At 40.5% G+C, this 19,459-nt stretch overlaps 1 pseudogene; it reads left to right on the top strand.

The window, feature by feature from the left end:
• The first annotated feature begins 15,955 nt into the window (after window positions 1-15,955).
• On the top strand, window positions 15,956-16,080 carry LOC122478174 (annotated as a pseudogene).
• The last annotated feature ends 3,379 nt before the right edge of the window (window positions 16,081-19,459 follow it).

The raw sequence follows: 19,459 nt of genomic DNA, 5'->3' as shown, positions 1-19,459 counted from the left end.
GTGTGAGCCACCAGCATCAATTGCCTGGCTCACTGCAATGGCGTCCTAACTGATCTCCCTGCTTCTTCTTTTCTCCTTACATTCTATTTTCATCACAGCAGCCAGAATGATCCTTTCACATGTAAGTCAGATCACATCTCACTTTTGCTCAAGATCCTCATATAGTTCCCGATTTCTCTGAGTACAAGCTGAAGTCTTTAAAGTAGCTGAGAAGATGCTATAAAATGATCCGCCTCACCCCCTCCACCTCAGCTCCTACCATTCCTCCCTGCTCACCCTGCTCCAGTCACACTGTTCTTGTTGACCCTTGAAGAAGCCAGGCACGTTCCCACTTTTCTGGGCATTTGCCCTGGCAGTTTCCTCTGTCTGTGACCCTTTAACCCCAGGTATCAGCAGGGCCAACTCTCTCATCTTCTTTAGGTCTTCACCCAAATTTCAGTTTTCAACCACACCTCCCTTGCTCACACAACGTAAAACTGCAGATTTTTCCACTCCAGCCCTCCCAATTCCTCACTGCCTTTTTCCTTTTTAGGTAGCAGTCATTACCTTCTAACACACTATGCAGTTTACTTATTGTTAACTTTTCCACCCAGCTAAAATGTAAGTTTCAAGAGGGCAGGGATTTCTCTCCATTTCATTTACTATTTATTCCAAGGGTCTAGAACAGAGCACCTTACCCATAGTAGGTACTCAATCAGTATTTGTTAAATGAATGGATTTGGGAATCTGTATTTAATCCATTTGGAATTGATCTTTGTGTATTGTGTGAGATAGGGAGAAATGTTTTTTTTTAGATGTCCTAATGTCCTAAATCAAAGCAAATCATTGCCCTTTGAAAGAATTTGGTCTTTGGAAATAGCTTTGTCATTTGAGATTAATTTTAACAAATAAGGTAGGTGATCAAGTTCAGTGATGCTGTTTTGTGCTCACAAAACAGGACATAAAAGTAAAGTAATAAGCCTGTTGTACTTGTGTGGCTTGGGAACAGGCTCAGAAGGCTGTCTTGGGTTCCCAAAAGACAGACTGAAGCCATTCTTACTTATGGCACCAGCATGAGATAGAAACAGAGAGACAGATCTAGGAGTAAAGATTTTCATATATATTTTTTGATCCTTGAAGTAGTCATCACGGGAAAACCAAAATTTATTGGACTTCCTTCTACATATTTTTATGGTTTTGTAGGATTTTTTTAATTCTAAATACCATCTAGAAGGGCAGAATCTGGTCAGTGCTTAAAGGCTTTAATTCATTCCTGTTGGAATGGTTCCGAAGTGAGTGTTTCAAAAATTCCTTGTGCAATCACAGCACTATTGAGTCTTCATTGCTTTTTCTAACTCCCTGCTAGGCAACTCCACTTACATGGCCCACTGGCACTTCAACATTTACTTCACACAGATCATCCTCTGGTCTCCAAACATGTGCTACTTCCCAGCCGCTGTGGCTGGCACCCCATTAACTCTTATTTGACTCCTACTTTAATCATTCTGCCATTCCAGGAGTACCAAATCCTACTGAGAGCTCTTCAGCCTATCTTCTCTGTTTCATCTCCAGAGGCTTTGGCCAACAACAGCCTTATCTGTGAGGAGGATGACTGGCAGCCATTTCCCAACAGTGAACTGGTAAAGGAAGGTTAAAATGGCTGCTCACTAGATGTGTGCCCTAAAGGATGGGGAGGGGGAGCAGGAGCCAATAGGTACTGCCCAGTGAAGAGAACACAAAACTACCTGTGAAATACATAACAGGAATCATTGAGGTCGATTGAGAGAGGTGAGAATATGAGTCCTGTCATCCTCTAGTTTGGTCCTTGTTAGCTCTCATTTAGATAGTTGTGGTTGCCTCCTGGCCCATCTCCTGGCCTCCAATTTTCCTCTGTCTCAAATCCATCCTATATAATCTTGCCAGATAGGTTTTCCTAAAGTTCGATCTAAACGGGTCATTCTCATACTCAAAAATCTTCCATGACTCCCCATAACCTTTTTTCCAAGGCATAAACATTATCCAGCATTTAATAGGTGCCCAACCTACCCCTCCTATTTTCTGCAATTTGTAGCACCAAAGAATGTCAGGGCTGGCCAAGGCCTTACAAGTGGTCACCAAACAAAACTGAATACTTTCTTTTCCCTGAACACATGCCTTACTTTTCCATCCCTGTGCCTCTGCAAGCCTATTCCTTCCTTCCTGATCTGCTACCCCACCAAGTTGAATTATCAGAAATCTACTCATCCTGTGAGCCTCATCACAAATGTTAACTCCTCCATAGATTGTCTCCTGATTCCCACATGATGTGATCTCACTGTTATAGCATTAATTTTTGCACAGCACTTAGTGGATATCACAACTATTCATGTACTGGTCCTCTTCATACCTCTAAGAATGCAAGCTCCCAATGAGGATAAAGACCATGTTTAGGTGATTTTACACACACACACACACACACACACATGCACACACACACACACACGCATACACACATGCATGCACACATTATTGGCCAGGCATTGTGCTAAGTGCTTTATATGCAATATCTCACTTAATCTTCTTCACAGTCTTATGAGGTAAGTAGGATTATTATCCCCATTTTAAAGGTGAAGAAATAGAAGTTTAGGGAAATGAAGCAATTTACATAAATCTCGTGTACAGCAACAGATAGACTCAGGACTCATATTCTCACCTCTCTCAACTGACCTCAACTATTCCTGTTATATAACCCACATCCTATTACACATGTATTGGGTAGTTTTGTGTTCTCTTCGCTGGGCGGTACCCGTTGGCTCCTGCTCCCCCTCCCCATCCTTTAGGACACACATCTAGTGAGCAGCCATTTTAATCTTCCTTTACCAGTCTGCTGTTGTGAAATGGCTGCCAGTCATCCTCCTCAAGATAAGGCTGTTGCTGGCCAAAGCTTCAGCCCCTGGTAACCATCCTATTGATAAAAATGAGGCTCAGAGAGATTTTTTTTTTGAAGATCAGATAAACGCCAGAGTCAGGACCTCACCTCAAGTCAGCTGACTCCAGAATATGTGCTCAAAACTTATGGTATACTGTGACTTGAAGGATTGGGCATAGTTATGTTTGGTGAATTCACTTTTCCAAGTTTGTGATATGTCAAAGTGACTATTTGAAAGGGTATCACTCACTTGGATGTGCATGATCCTGGTGTATTTGTTGAAAAACAAACCTAGAATAACATCATTCTCATTAACAACTTCCTTATTCCAGGTTAACACCTACTTGTCTTGAAAACAGTAAAAAGAAGAGGTGGCACATAATTTTACAATTCTCCAAACCAGGAGACTGAGAGTCCCAGACTATGGGTTCTCATGTGAATTCTGTGATAGTGTTAAGCAGTGAGTTTCTCTTCTCCTTTCCATCCCTGTGTGTAAGGACTGGAATTTCTCTCAACAAACAACCTGGTGTGAACACACAGTCCCTAAATGTGCTCTCTGGACACCTTCCTGGAAGTCCTCCAGAGAACTGCCAAAAGTGACCTCCAATAAGACTGTGAAACAGGAGTGTATGTGTGTAGGACCATGGAAGTTCTCTCCTCTTAGATTTGGGAAATCTTTGTTTCATTTCCTGGACGGAAGAATCATGCAAAAAGTTCTCCTTTGGCAAGTCATGTTTTAACAGTAAGTATGAGTCAGCTTGTGTTGAGTAGCCTAGGATTGCTTATCTAGCGATAGTAGGGAGTCTGGAAGGGGTTAGTACCAGGAACTCTATGTTAACTGATAGTGTGACTCAACCTGCTGTGTACATTAAAGTATCTGGGGAAGCCTACTCCTAGGCAATTTGTGTTGACGCACTGTACAAACACATGTCGTAGGCTCTGCTTTGAGAAAAATCACATGTATGTGCAGGAGCAAGCTTGCACACGTGTGCACACACATGTACCCACCTATTCAACCCAAAGAGGTGTTAGATCTTCTCATTTCCTTCCAATTCCTTCCAATTAGCAGAGGTCAAACTTCAACCAAAAAAAAAAAAAAGATTACATTCTAATTGTATAATTGTAGAGCCTTGGGTTGTTGTGGTTTTTTTTTCCCAACCAGTCCTATTCAACACTTCCTAAAAATGCCATATACCTGAGTGAAGTTAACCCTACGGACTAGAGATCTGTTTAGAGCCAAGTGATTGAAGCCTTCTGCTGCTGCCCAAGCTGATTCAAGGTACCTGGGACATGGTAATAAGAGTTGTCAAATGCTAAGGCTTCCCAGATGATAGTCAGGCCCCAGGTTAAGCATTCTGTATGCATTATGTCTCAAAATAATCCTATGAAGGAGATTCAGAGAGGTCAAGTGAGTTTTCATTGGTCACAGAGTTTGTAAGTGGAAAGCCAAGGCTTGGGTCCAAGTGCGACTTCTCCAAAGCTCATGCCTTTGCCGATTATGTGATGTGACTTCCTGGCACTTCAAAAGGGACAGTAGAATACAAAACAGCCCCTGCTTTCCTGGATTCCACTCTTGCTGGAAAGATAAGACAAATACACAGAAAACAGGGATTGATACTAAGAAGTACATGTCTATAAAAGACTGCATTTTGCGACACAGCAAATAATACCAGTATAGAAAGAGAAATGTGGGCCATTACAAGGGGTGGCTGTGAGCCCCCAAATACTCATTGCAAAATAAGTTCCAGGGCATCCGCCTGGCAGGAGACAGGGATTCTGGAAGGATTTGAGTAGAATTTTTGAAGGGAAAGAGAATGAACCATGAAAAGTGAGAGGTAGCATTTCAGAGAGCAAACATGAAAAGACTGAGAGGCCAGGTTGCTTTATGAAAGGGCTGAAGACAAATCAACGTTGGGAATATCTAAGAAAGAGTGTTGTTAAGATGGGGGTCGGGCATGAAGAAACTGACAAAGAAGACCAACGACAAAAGCAGAGGAAAACAGCAAAGGTGTCCAATTGTGCCGAATCGGGTTTCAAGCAGAGGAAGCAAATGAAGGGCTTGTTTTTGCATCTGCTCGCCTGCTTGGTTTTTGTCCTGCACGGTGTTTGTTTTTGCTGTTTTGTGTTTGCTCATTTGCTAGTATTAATGAGGCAGCAGAACATAGCGTCAGAGAGCATGGACTACAGTCAGGCTGCTTGGCTTTAAGCCCGGCTCTGCCACTTACCAGCTGAGGAAGGACTGGGAGCAAATTACTTAATTTTTTGTGCCTCATTTTTCTCATCAATAAATGAGGTAAAGGAAGATCTACCTCGTGAGGTTGTTATTGTCCTAAGAATTGTCTGAGCTATTATTTGCCACATGCTTAGAACAGTGTCTGCATATAGTAAGCAGTATTAGATGTGCTTGCTGTATAAATACAAATGCAATTCCTTATCAACATTGAAACATGTGGGCAGTTTCTAAAATCATTGTGTGAAGCTCTTTCTCTTGGAAACAATTGGTAGAGGGGCACCTGGGTGGCTCAGTCGGTTGGGTGTCTGACTCTTGGTTTTGGCTCAGGTCATGATCTCACGGTTCATGAGTTTGAGCCCCACATCAGGCTCTGCACCAGCAGTGTGGAGCCTGCTTGGGATTCTGTCTCCCTCTCTCTCTGCCCCTCCCACTTGTTTTCTCCCTCTTTCTCTCTTGCTCAAAGTAAATAAAAATAAACATAAAACAACTGGTAGGGAGAGCCATCCAGGCAGATTTCAGCATGGCAACTGAGAGGACCTTAGGAGTGGCTGCTGCCTTCAGATGGGGCTCTCTCAGTCCCCACCACCAACTGCTTGTACCTGGCTCACTTCATGTGATCTTGTTTATTTATTTATTTAATGTTTATTTTTGAGAAAGAGAGAGAGAGAGAATGAGCTGGGGAGGGGCAGAGAGAGGGAGACACAGAATCTGAAGCAGGCTCCAGGCTCTGAGTTGTCAGCACTGAGCACAACTCGGGCCTCAAACTCACAAACGGTGAGATCATGACCTGAGCCTCAGTCAGACGCTCAACCGACTAAGCCATCCAAGCGCCCCTTGTGGCTCCTAGTTTAAAGTGAAGGGATGTCCAGATTCCTAATATGCCCCTAAATTTACAAGGAGAGCTCATAAAAGAAACAGTTTGGGCCAGGAATCCAGGCCTGTCTGAGCTCACAGCGTGCTCTAACCTTTAGAGTCTAAGGGAAGTATCTGTCCCCCTCCCCTAGCTGGGGTCCCTCCCTCTTCCCGGAGGGTTGGGCCACTGGGGTACAGCAGCTCCCCTATCCTCATAGCCTCCTTTATTGCTTCAAGCCTTCCTGTACTAGAAGTACTAGACAATTCTGTACTTCTGATGAGTAGGAAGACTTAGGGTTCCCACAATCCTTTGCAACAGCAACTCTGGAGGAAGCACAGAGCTGAAATCAGCAAAGCAGGAATGTGCAAGCTTCCTCTGAGTTACCAGCCCTTGACAAATTGTGTCCTCCTCCTTGTGCTCATTTAGGGGGTTAAACTGTGCCTCAAAGTATGAAAATGTCACAGCTCAGGAAGAATTTATGCAGCAAGTAGCCCCAGACCAAGCTACAAGGATGACCAAGTTTTTCTTCAGAACTACCATCCATTACAGCATTCCCAAGCACTGACCTTCCTGTGGTCCCTTATTCCTCATATTGTGGATCTGCTCAGGGCTACTCAGCAGGGAGCCTGGCCTGAGCCTTTCCCAGTGGTTTTCTGACAGTCCTGGATGGAACCTTGTGTCTCTCCCTCAGAGGAGATGCTCTTTCATTCTGCACCCCAGGAAGATGATGGAGTCCCACTTGGGCAGGGTGGGTTTACAAGCCTGCTGGCACCCAGGTGTCATCCCTGGAGATGGCCTCGCACCTTTGCTTGTGAAGAAGGATTAATGGTAAGAATGTCAGGGCATGCAGGAAAAGCAAGGACCTTGAGGCTTCAGTCCAACCTCACCACTACCACTGCTTTTGAATAGGTAGTATAGCTATACTCCCACCCAGGTGCAGCTACCAGAAGATAGCTATAGAAGGCCCACTTCCAAAGTTAGAAATCAAGTGGCCCATCAGGCAGAAAGGGTCAAGGCACAGATGTGACATATAGCATTAGACCAAGTCTTGATCCTTCATTGCACAGAGCACCAGACCTCCCCTGGCTCTCACAACCCATTGTGGAGGTCAAGCAGGAAGCAGAACATAGGTCTTCTCTTTTGGTATGACTTCCTGGGAGGGTAAAAGGTGTAAAAAGTGGGAAACTCAGGACTTGTTCTAAACAGTAACGTATCTGATGAATAACGACTCTAGAGCCCTTTCCAACTGGGCGGAGGTGAGCAGCCTGGTCCCAACCCCAACTAGCAGGAAGTAACTTTGGCCAATCTCCACCATTTCATGACCCTCCCAAGGCAAACAGTGCCTGGTCTCAGGTGGGACCTTCATCTGAGAGCCCTGTGGTAAAGACTTTGGGTAGAGAAGGCGCTACACAAAGCATGTATCTGTGGGGAGAACTGTTTTTGACCTATACATATCTCCCTGGCACTGCCACCACACATCCCACCAAGACTCATATTCCTTACTCCATTATTCAGCAAGGTGTGTGTTCAATGAATGACTGAGAGGTGTGATGATAAGACAGTCTAGCCCTCCATTGCCTCTCTGACCTCAACTCTCACCACTCTCCCCCTTGCTCACTCCTCTGTAGCCACTCTGGCCTCCTTGCTATTCCTCAAATATGCTAATCATGGTCCTACCCCAGGTCTTTGCACTTACTGTTCCTTCTACCTGCATGTTCTTTTCTGTCTATTTGTATGGTTTGCTCCTGCCCTTCCCACAAGCCTTTCCTCAAAAGTACCTTCCCAGAGATCCCTGTCAGAAAGTATACCTGTCACCCTCTAAGCCCTTTCTCTGCCTTTATTGTCTTCTCATAGCATTTATCCCCATCTTCCATTAGATTAAATATTTTGCTTAGTGTCTTCCCACACTAAAATATGAGATATGTGAAGGCAGGGACTTTGTCTGGCATGTTCATTCTTGTATCTCCATCACTTAGAACAGTCCCTGGCATAAAATAAGTGTTCAATAAGTATTTGCTGGAAAAATGGATGAGTGGATACAGAAGGGTACTTATATATTTTTCTTGGTGCATATTTACATATAGTAAGTGACATTGGAAACATACATTTATTCCATTCATTCTTTTACCAAACACATATCTACTGCATGCGCTTATGTCCCATGCATAATATACTCAGACTCATGGAAAAGAAAGACAAGTAGACAAGGAATGGCCATAGGATGCATCTAATAGTGTCCAGGGGTTTTGGAAGCATGGGGAAGGAGTTAGTGAAGGCTTCTGAAAGGAGATGGCTCTTGAAGAATAGGAGATGTTAGTCCAGAGAAGAAAATTGAAGTGGGCAGATGGAGAAAAGCTCTTCAGTGACCTCTACATGAACACAAAGGTTCATCTGGGCAAGAATTTTACTATGTGGGGCCACAGAGTGGCAGAGAAGGAGAGATGTAGGGGGAAAACAAGGCTGGAAATGAAACAGAAGTGCTTATTGGAGGGTCTTGTTTGTTCTACTAAGTACAGAGTTAAGCCTTTAATTTTTTAAATGTTTATTTATTTTTGAGAGAGAGAGAGAGAGAGAGAGAGAGAGAGAGAGACAGAGACAGAGAATGAGTGGGGAAAAGGCAGAGAGAGAGGGAGACAGAATCTGAAGCAGGCTTCAGGCTCTGAGCTGTCAGCACAAGGCCTGATGAGGGGCTCGAACTCACAAGCTGTGAGATCATGACCTGAGCTGAAGTCAACCGCTTAAACCGACTGAGCCACCCAGGCACCCCCAAGAGTTAAGCCTTTAAGTCAGAGTGGGACAACTTGCCATCCATGAAGAGAAGCAGCCTACAGATATGTGCAGTGTAACTTGTAAATGTATCTTTTTAAATTTAATGGCCAGTATTTTAAAAATAAAAATATTTCACATAAAAATCCAGAATTTCAGTTTTCTTGAACTATCTGAATATCACACCCAACTAGACCACATGGCTATGACTGCCAGCATCTGCGCAGGAGTTGTCCTTGTTAAACAGGACTTTTGCTCTCTAATTTGTCAACCTCCACCCAGCCTGCTTCATTGATTATGTTATGGCTGATCACAACCCTTTGTATGGCCAGGAAGTGGCAAGCCTTGGGGTTTGAGTCTTTGTCCTCAAAACCCACACTCTTACCCAGAACACAATTAATGCCTGACACAAAGAAAGTTCTCCATAATATTCTATTTGAAGAATTAACAAACTGATACCATTGTATGCTTCTGGAAGTTTTTTCCCTCTGCCTCTACCCAGGCAGATCTTGTCCAATCTCAAGGCCTAACTCAGATACAGCCTTCTCCATGATTCTTCTCCCTGATTTCAGTCTCCCCACCCAACAAGATGTGACCTTTCCTGTAACTATGGGGCAGAGAATACAAAGGCAATAAAACTGGAGTGTAGGGGAGTATTAGGGGGAGCAGTGGGATGTATAGAGCTAAGCCACAGGGGAAGGGGAAAATTTGAGGTTTGAACTTGAGAATTTGTGTACTTGAGTGAAGGGTGCATAGAATTGGTGAAAGCGGAGGCAACTGTAAAAGAACTGCTGGGACCTCATCAAAATAAAAAGCTTCTGCACATGAAGGAAACAATCAGCAAAACTAAAAGGCAACCGACAGAATGGGAGAAGATATTTGCAAATGACATATCAGATAAAGGGTTAGTATCCAAAATCTACAAAGAACTTATCAAACTCAACACCCAAAAAACAAATAATCCAGTGAAGAAATGGGCAAAAGACATGAATAGACACTGCTCCAAAGAAGACATCCAGATGGCCAACCGACACATGAAAAAATGCTCAACATCACTCATCATCAGGGAAATACAAATCAAAACCACAATGAGATACTACTTGACACCTGTCAGAATGGCTAACATTAACAACTCAGGCAACAACAGATGTTGGCGAGGACGTGGAGAAAGAGGATCTCTTTTGCACTGCTGGTGGGAATGCAAACTGATGCAGCCACTCTGGAAAACAGTATGGAGGTTCCTCAAAAAACTAAAAATAGAACTACCCTACGACCCAGCAATTGCACTACTAGGCATTTATCCAAGGGATACAGGTGTGCTGTTTCGAAGGGACACTATCAACAATAGCCAAAGTATGGAAAGAGCCTAAATGTCCATCGATGGATGAATGGATAAAGAAGATGTGGTGTGTATACACACACACACACACACACACACACACACAATGGAGTATTACTTGGCAATCAGAAAGAATGAAATCTTGCCATTTGCAACTATGTGGATGGAACTGGAGGGTATTATGCTAAGTGAAATTAGTCAGTCAGAGAAAGACAAAAATCATATGACTTCACTTATATGAGAACTTTAAGAGACAAAACAGATGAACATAAGGGAAGGGAAACAAAAATAATATAAAAACAGGGAGGAGGACAAAACAGAAGAGACTCATAAATATGGAGAACAAACTGAGGGTTGCTGGAGGGGTTGTGGGAGGGTGGATGGGCTAAATGGGTAAGGGGCATTAAGGAATCTACTCCTGAAATCATTGCTTCACTATATGCTAACTAATTTGGATGTAAATTTTAAAACATAAAAATAAAGTTAAAAAAAAGTAAAAAAAAAGAATTAAAACAAACCCCAGTTTTTCCTTGCTTGGAATGTTGTCACCTTTCTTTTTATTTCTTCTTGTTGTTCTCTTTCTTTTCTAGCTCTCTGTTTCTGTACCTCAACTGGCATTAAACTGTTAATAGACAACCCACAGGCTAACAAAGATCACTTTCAGAAGAACTGCTCTGACAGCAGCCAAAATGAGATTGCACCAACAATCCCGAGAGAGCTGTAATAAACTAGAACAATCTCCAACCATGTCGACAGCAAGTTGTGTGGCACTTACAGATAAAGAATACTGCATCCTGGGGCAAGACCACAGTTCTATACTCCTCTCTTCTCATCCTATGAAAACCCCAACCCTACTTTGGCTCAGGGAGTTATCTGATGTCAGGCATTCCCAGATGTGCCTGAACTGAATAAAGCCTGTAACCTCTATTTCAGTCACTTTAACTATTTTGTATGTGACAGTCCGGTGCAATGACTCCAGTTGGGTCTGGATAAGCCCTTGAACCTACTAAGATTTCAGACAAGAACACAAGTCAAGGCATCTCTCCCTCCATTCTTAGAGGCCCCTATCGGGTAACATGTGATGTCCTGTTCCCACTCATGTGCTCTAGTTCTTTGTAGCATTAAAGTTGCAGGCTTTGATTCTTTTGAGAGAGTTAACCTATTGTCTGAATGAAGTCACTGTCTCTATTTTTTTTGTCTCTGTGAGTTCTCTGGCTGTCTATGTTCTCTGGGATCAGAGAATGAGGTGATGATCTTAAGGTAGAATGCCTTTCTTTCTTCTTCTGTGATGGAACTTTTATTATGACCTAAGTGGAATAACTTTGAGGAAGACAATTTTGAATGGCAAGGGTTCATTTGGGATTCTTGGGACACATCAAGACTTCTGCCTTAGAACAAAAAACAAACACATAAACAAACAAAGAAACAAACAAACAAATAAATAAAATGGCTAACAACAAGCAGCTTTCTTTAACTGATAAGGTGATGCTGAGAAAAGAATAAGATCAGAAAGATTCCAATCTCTTGATTCTTCATTTAAAACAACCTCAGCCTTCTCCTTCCCTAAAGAATTCCTTCTAATTCTGTGTCTTCCCCCTGATAACCCAAACCCCTCCTGGATTTCTACCTCTCCGTTCTATGTCCTTTGCTCTGACCTCTTTCTCCTCCTTTTTCTCTTTCTCAGCTCCCTCTAACTTCTAAATCCCCACCTTCAGAACTCTCCAGACATGCAAAAGCCATAGAGATAGAAGGCTGCATGGAGGAGGTGGTATCTGAGCTAGGCTTTGAAAAATGGGACAGGATCTGCCTGAGCAGAGACAGAGGGAAAAACTTTCTACACAATCCCTGAAGGTTGTCCCTCTTTCACTGACTGAGGAATAATCCAAACCTGTCAATAAGGGTGTGATAAATCTGTCTCTAATTTTAGGGACCCATTACAAACCACATTTAAAGCATCAAAGCTAACACCCCAACAGCAATCTGCATATTTTTTGTTAATTGCCTTGAGCCTGAAATATCAGATGGCATTCAGAAGCTTAAATTGTCTGGCAGACCACGCCCATTCATGAGTTATAACACTTTGAATCCAGTGCTTTTTAGTTCAGCATTTTGCAGGGAGCATAATAAGCAAAGAAAAAATCCACACACCACAAATTTATGTCATTATAACTTGAACAGCAACCACAAATCAAAAATGAGTAATAGATATGCAAAAACTAAAGAGGAAGGAATCCAAGTACATCACTAAAGAAAGCCAACTAGTCCTAAGAGAAGAGAGCAAGGGAAGGAAGGAACAGAGAAGAAATACAAAACAACCATAAAACAAGTAACAAAATGGCAGTAAATACATACCTATCAATAATTACTTTGACTGTAAATGCACTAAATGCTCAAATCAAAATACATAGGGTGATGGAATGGATTTTAAGAAAAAGACCCATCTAGGGGTGCCTGGGTGGCTCAGTTGGTTAAGCATCCAACTTTTGCTCAGTTAATGATCTCACGGTCCATGGGTTCAAGCCTCACGTCAGGCTCTATGCTGATAGCTCAGAGCCTGGAGACTGCTTTGGATTCTGTGTCTTCCTGTCTTTCTCCCCACCCCCACCCCCGCTCGTGCTCTGTCTCTCTCTGTCTCTCAAACATAAATAAACATTAAAAATTTTTTAAAAAGAAAAAGATCCATCTATATGCCACATACAAGAGACTTATTTCAGACCTAAAGAAATATGCAGATTGAAAGTGAAAGGATGGAGAAGTATTTATCATGCAAATGGATTTGAAAAAAAAGCTGGGGTAGCAATACTTACATCCTATGAAACATACTTGAAAACAAAGACTGTTAGAAGACACAAAGAAGGACACTCTGTAATCAAAAAGGGAACAATCCAGCAAGAAGATATAACAATTTTAAATATTTATGCACCCAACATGAGAGTACCAAAATACATAAAACAGTTAATAACAAACATAAGGGAATTTATTGATAGTAATACAATAATAGCAGGGACTTTAACACTCCACTTATATCAATGGACAGATCATCCAAACAGAAAATCAACAAGGAAACGCTGGCTGTGAATGACACATTGGACCAGATGGATTTAACAGATATATTCAGAACATTCCATCCTAAAACAGCAGAATACACATTCTTTTCAAGTGCACATGGAATATTCTCCAGAATAGATCACATATTAGCCACAAAACAAGTTTCAACAAATCCAAAAAGATCAAAGTCGAGCCATGCATCGTTTCTGACTTCGGTTCTATGAAGCTAGATATCAACCAAAAGAAAAAAATCTGGAAAGCACAAATACATGGAGGTTAAATAACATGCTAGTATACAATGAATGTGTCAACCAAGGAATCAAAGAGGAAATCAAAATATACATGGAGACAAATAAAAATAAAACAGAACAGTCCAAAATCTTTGGGATGCAGCAAAAGCTATTCTAAGTGGGAAGTTTAGAGCAATACATGGAACTAGAAAAAAAAAACAGTAGAAGGAAAGAAATAACAAAGATTAGAGAAGAAATAAATGAAATAGAAACAACAACAAAAAACAATAGAACAATGAAACCAGGAGCTGATTCTGTGAAAGGATAAAAAAAAATTGATAAACCTTTATCCAGTCTCATTGAGAGACAGAGAGAGAGAGAGAGAGAGAGAGAGAGAGAGAAAGAGAGAGAGGACTCAAACAAAATTAGAAATGAAAGAGGAGAAAGAAAAACCAATACCACAGAAATACCAAAGATTATAAGAGAATACTATGAAAACTTATATGCCAACAAGTTAGACAACCTATAAGAAATGGATAAATTCCTAGAAACATATAACCTCCCAAAACTGAATCAGAAAGAAATAGAAAACGTGAACAGACCTATTACCAGGAAGAAAATTTGAACAGACCTATTACCAGGAATGAAATTGAATCAATAATCAAAAAACTTCCAACAAACAAATGTCGAGGATGGAACAGCTTCACAGGTGATTTCTACTGAACATTTAAAGAAGAGTTAATACCTAGTTTTCTCAAACTATTATTCCAAGAAATTGAAGAAGGAAAACTTCCAAATTCATCTGATGAGGCCATAATTACCCTGATAACAAAACCAGATAAAGATACTACAAAAAGAGAACTACAGGCCAATATCTCTGATGAACATGATGCAAAATTCTCAACAAAATATTACCAAACTGAATCCAACAATACATCTAATAAAAAAGTTCACAACAACTAAATGGGATTCATTCCTGAGATGCAAGGGTGATACAGTGTTCACAAATCAATGAGACACATCACATCAATAAAAGAGAGGATAAAAACTATATGATCATTTCAGCAGATGCAGAAAAAGCATTTGACAAAGCACAACATGCATTCATGATAAAAACTCTCAGCAAAGTAGGCTTAAAGGGAACTACCTCAACATAATGCAGGCCATATATGAAAAACCCACAACTACCATTATACTCAATGGGGAAAAACTGAGAGCTTGCAACCTAAAAACAGGAACAAGACAAGGATGTCCACTCTCACCACTTTTATTCAACATAGTACTGGAAGTCCTATCCGTAGCAATCCGACAACTAAAAGGAATAAAGGGCCTTCAAATTGATAAGGAAAATTTAAAACTTTCACTATTTGCAGACGACATGATATTATATATAAAAAATAATAAACACCCCACCAAAAAACTACTAGAACTGATAAATGAGTTCAGTAAAGTTGTAGGATACAAAATCAATGCACGTAAATCTGTTGCATTTCTATACATTAATAATGAAGCAGAATAAATAAATATTAAGACAATAATCCCATTTACAGTTGCACCAAAAATAATAAAATACCTAGAAATAAACTTAACTAAAGAGGTGAGAAGGCCTGTACCCTGAAAACTAGAATTCATTGATGACACCAACAATTGGAAAGACATTCCATGCTCATGGATTGGAAGAACAAATATTGTTAAAATGTCCATACAACCAAAGCAATCTACAGATTTAATTCAATTCCCATCAAAATACCAAAAGCATTTTTCACATAACTAAAACAAACAATCCCCAAATTTGTATGGAACCACAAAAGACCTTGAGTAGCCAAAGCAATCTTGAAAAAGAAAAACAAAGCTGGATGTGTCACAATTGCAGACTTAAAGTTATATTACAAAGCTCTAGTATTCAAAACAGTATGGTACTTGCACAAACGTGGACACATATATCAATGTAGCAGAATAGACAGCCCAGAAATAAACCCATGATTATATGGTCAATTCATCTTCAGTAAAGGAGGCAAGAATACACAATGGGAAAAAGTCTATTCAACAAATGGTGCTGGGAAAAGTGGAAAGCTACATAAAAAAGAAGGACACTGGATTTTTTCTTACACCATACACTGAAATAAATTCAAAATGGATTAAGAAATCTTGTCATGATGAGCACTGGATGATGTATGAAATTGTTGAACCACTGTATTGTACACCTGAAACTAATATAACATTGTATGTTATCTACACTGAAATTAAAATTTTTTTAATGGATTAAGGACCTAAATGTGAGACCTGAAACCATAAAAATCCTAGAAGAGAGCACAAGCAGTATTTTCTCTGACATCAGTCCTAACAATATTTTTCTAAATATGTTTCCTAAGGCAAAGGAAACAAAAGCAAAAATAAACTATTGGGAGTACATCAAAATTAAAAGCTTCTGCACAGCAAAGGAAACAATAAACACAACTAAAAGACAACCTACTGAAGGGGAGAAGATATTTGCAATTGACATATCTGATAAAGGTATCCAAAATATATAAAGAACTTATAAAACTCAACACCAAAAAAAAACCCCTACAAATAATCCAATTTAAAAATGGGCAGAAGAAGCTTTGCGCAGTGGCAGTATCGTAGCCAATGAGGTTTATCCAAGGCGCGATTATTGCTAATTGAAAGCTTTTCCCAAATGGGCAGAAGACATGAATATACATTTATCCAAAGACATACAGATGACCAACAGACCCATGAAAAGGTGCTCAACATCACTCATCATCAGGGAAATGCAAGTCGAAACCCCAATGAGATGTCACCTCACACCTGTCAGAATGGATAAAACAAAAAACTCAAGATATGACAAGTGTTGGCAAGAATGTGGGAAAAAAGGAATCCTCATGCACTGCTGGTGGAAATGCAAACTGATGCAGTTACTGTGGAAAATAGTATGGAGGTTCTTCAAAAAAACTAAAAATAGAATTATCATATGATCCAGTAATCGCACTACTCAGTATTTACCCAAAGAATATGTAAACACTAATTTGAAAGGATATATGCACCCCTATGTAGCATTATTTACAATAGCCAAATTATGGAAGCAGCTTAAGTGTCCATTGGTAGATTGATAGATAAAAAAGTGATACACATGCAAACACACACACACACACACACACACACACACACACACATGCGCGCGCATGCATACACATTATTCAGCCACAAAAAAGAATGAAATCTTGCCATTTGCAACAACATGGATGGATCTAGAGACTTCAATGCTAAGTGACATAGGTCAGAGAAAGACAAATACGATATGATTTCACTCATATGTGCTATTTAAGAAGCAATACAAATGAACAAGGGGAAATAAGAAACAAACCAAAGGAGAGACTCTTAACTATAGAGAACAAACTGCTGGTTAGCAGAGGGTAGGTGGTGGGTGGGATGGGTGAAATAAGTGAAGGGGATTAAGAATACACTTATCTTGATGAGCACTGAGAAATACATGGAATCGTTGAATCACTTTATTGTACACCTGAAACTAATTACACACTGTATGTTAGCTATAGTGTAATTAAAGTAAAATCAAAATTAAACATTTTTTATGTATGAAATTTATTGACAAATTGGTTTCCATACAACACCCAGTGCTCATCCCAAAAGGTGCCCTCCTCAATACCCATCACCCACCCTCTCCTCCCTCCCACCCCCCATCAACCCTCAGTTTGTTCTCAGTTTTTAACAGTCTCTTATACTTTGGCTCTCTCCCACTCTAACCTCTTTTTTTTTTTTCCTTCCCCTCCCCCATGGGTTCCTGTTAAGTTTCTCAGGATCCACATAAGAGTGAAACCATATGGTATCTGTCTTTCTCTGTATGGCTTATTTCACTTAGCATCACACTCTCCAGTTCCATCCACGTTGCTACAAAGGGCCATATTTCAATTTTTCTCATTGCCACGTAGTATTCCATTGTGTATATAAACCACAATTTCTTTATCCATTCATCAGTTGATGGACATTTAGGCTCTTTCCATAATTTGGCTATTGTTGAGAGTGCTGCTATGAACATTGGGGTACAAGTGCCCCTATGCATCAGTACTCTTGTATCCCTTGGATAAATTCCTAGCAATGCTATTGCTGAGTCATAGGGTAGGTCTATTTTTAATTTTCTGAGGAACCTCCACACTGTTTTCCAGAGCGGCTGCACCAATTTGCATTCCCACCAACAGTGCAAGAGGGTTCCCTTTTCTCCACATCCTCTCCAGCATCTATAGTCTCCTGATTTGTTCATTTTGGCCACTCTGACTGGCGTGAGGTGATACCTGAGTGTGGTTTTGATTTGTATTTCCCTGATAAGGAGCGACGCTGAACATCTTTTCATGTGCCTGTTGGCCATCCGGATGTCTTCTTTAGAGAAGTGTCTATTCATGTTTTCTGCCCATTTCTTCACTGGGTTATTTGTTTTTGGGGTGTGGAGTTTGGTGAGCTCTTTATAGATTTTGGATACTAGCCCTTTGTCCGATATGTCATTTGCGAATATCTTTTCCCATTCCGTTGGTTGCCTTTTAGTTTTGTTGGTTGTTTCCTTTGCTGTGCAGAAGCTTTTTATCTTCATAAGGTCCCAGTAATTCACTTTTGCTTTTAATTCCCTTGCCTTTGGGGATGTGTCGAGTAAGAGATTGCTACGGCTGAGGTCAGAGAGGTCTTTTCCTGCTTTCTCCTCTAAGGTTTTGATGGTTTCCTGTCTCACATTTAGGTCCTTTATCCATTTTGAGTTTATTTTTGTGAATGGTGTGAGAAAGTGGTCTAGTTTCAACCTTCTGCATGTTGCTGTCCAGTTCTCCCAGCACCATTTGTTAAAGAGACTGTCTTTTTTCCATTGGATGTTCTTTCCTGCTTTGTCAAAGATGAGTTGGCCATACGTTTGTGGGTCTAGTTCTGGGGTTTCTATTCTATTCCATTGGTGTATGTGTCTGTTTTTGTGCCAATACCATGCTGTCTTGATGATGACAGCTTTGTAGTAGAGGCTAAAGTCTGGGATTGTGATGCCTCCTGCTTTGGTCTTCTTCGTCAAAATTCCTTTGGCTATTCGGGGCCTTTTGTGGTTCCATATGAATTTTAGGATTGCTTGTTCTAGTTTCGAGAAGAATGCTGGTGCAATTTTGATTGGGATTGCATTGAATGTGTAGAGAGCTTTGGGTAGTATTGACATTTTGACAATATTTATTTTTCCAATCCATGAGCAGGGAATGTCTTTCCATTTCTTTAAATCTTCTTCAATTACCTTCATAAGCTTTCTATAGTTTTCAGCATACAGATCCTTTACATCTTTGGTTAGATTTATCCTAGGTATTTTATGCTTCTTGGTGCAATTGTGAATGGGATCAGTTTCTTTATTTGTCTTTCTGTTGCTTCATTGTTAGTGTATAAGAATGCAACTGATTTCTGTACATTGATTTTGTATCCTGCAACTTTGCTGAATTCATGTATCAGTTCTAGCAGACTTTTGGTGGAGTCTATTGGATTTTCCATGTATAATATCATGTCATCTGCAAAAAGCAAAAGCTTGACTTCATCTTTGCCATTTTTGATGCCTTTGATTTCCTTTTGTTGTCTGATTGCTGATGCTAGAACTTCCAACACTATGTTAAACAACAGCGGTGAGATGGGCATCCTGTCGTGTTCCTGATCTCAGGGAAAAAGCTCTCAGTTTTTCCCCGTTGAGGATGATGTTAGCTGTGAGCTTTTCATAAATGGCTTTTATGATCTTTAAGTATGTTCCTTCTATCCCGACTTTCTCAAGGGTTTTTATTAAGAAAGGTGCTGGATTTTGTCAAAGGCCTTTTCTGCATCGATGACAGGATCCTATGGTTCTTCTCTTTTTTTTTGTTAATGTGATGTATCACGTTGATTGATTTGCGAATGTTGAACCAGCCCTGCATCCCAGGAATGAATCCCACTTGATCATGGTGAATAATTCTTTTCATATGCCGTTGAATTCGATTTGCTAGTATCTTATTGAGAATTTTTGCATCCATATTCATCAGGGATATTGGCCTGTAGTTCTCTTTTTTTACTGGGTCTCTGTCTGGTTTAGGAATCAAAGTAATACTGGCTT

Source organism: Prionailurus bengalensis, chromosome X, assembly GCF_016509475.1.
Source record: "Prionailurus bengalensis isolate Pbe53 chromosome X, Fcat_Pben_1.1_paternal_pri, whole genome shotgun sequence".
Classification (NCBI taxonomy): domain Eukaryota; kingdom Metazoa; phylum Chordata; class Mammalia; order Carnivora; family Felidae; genus Prionailurus; species Prionailurus bengalensis.
This window is presented reverse-complemented; position numbering and strand designations above follow the sequence as displayed.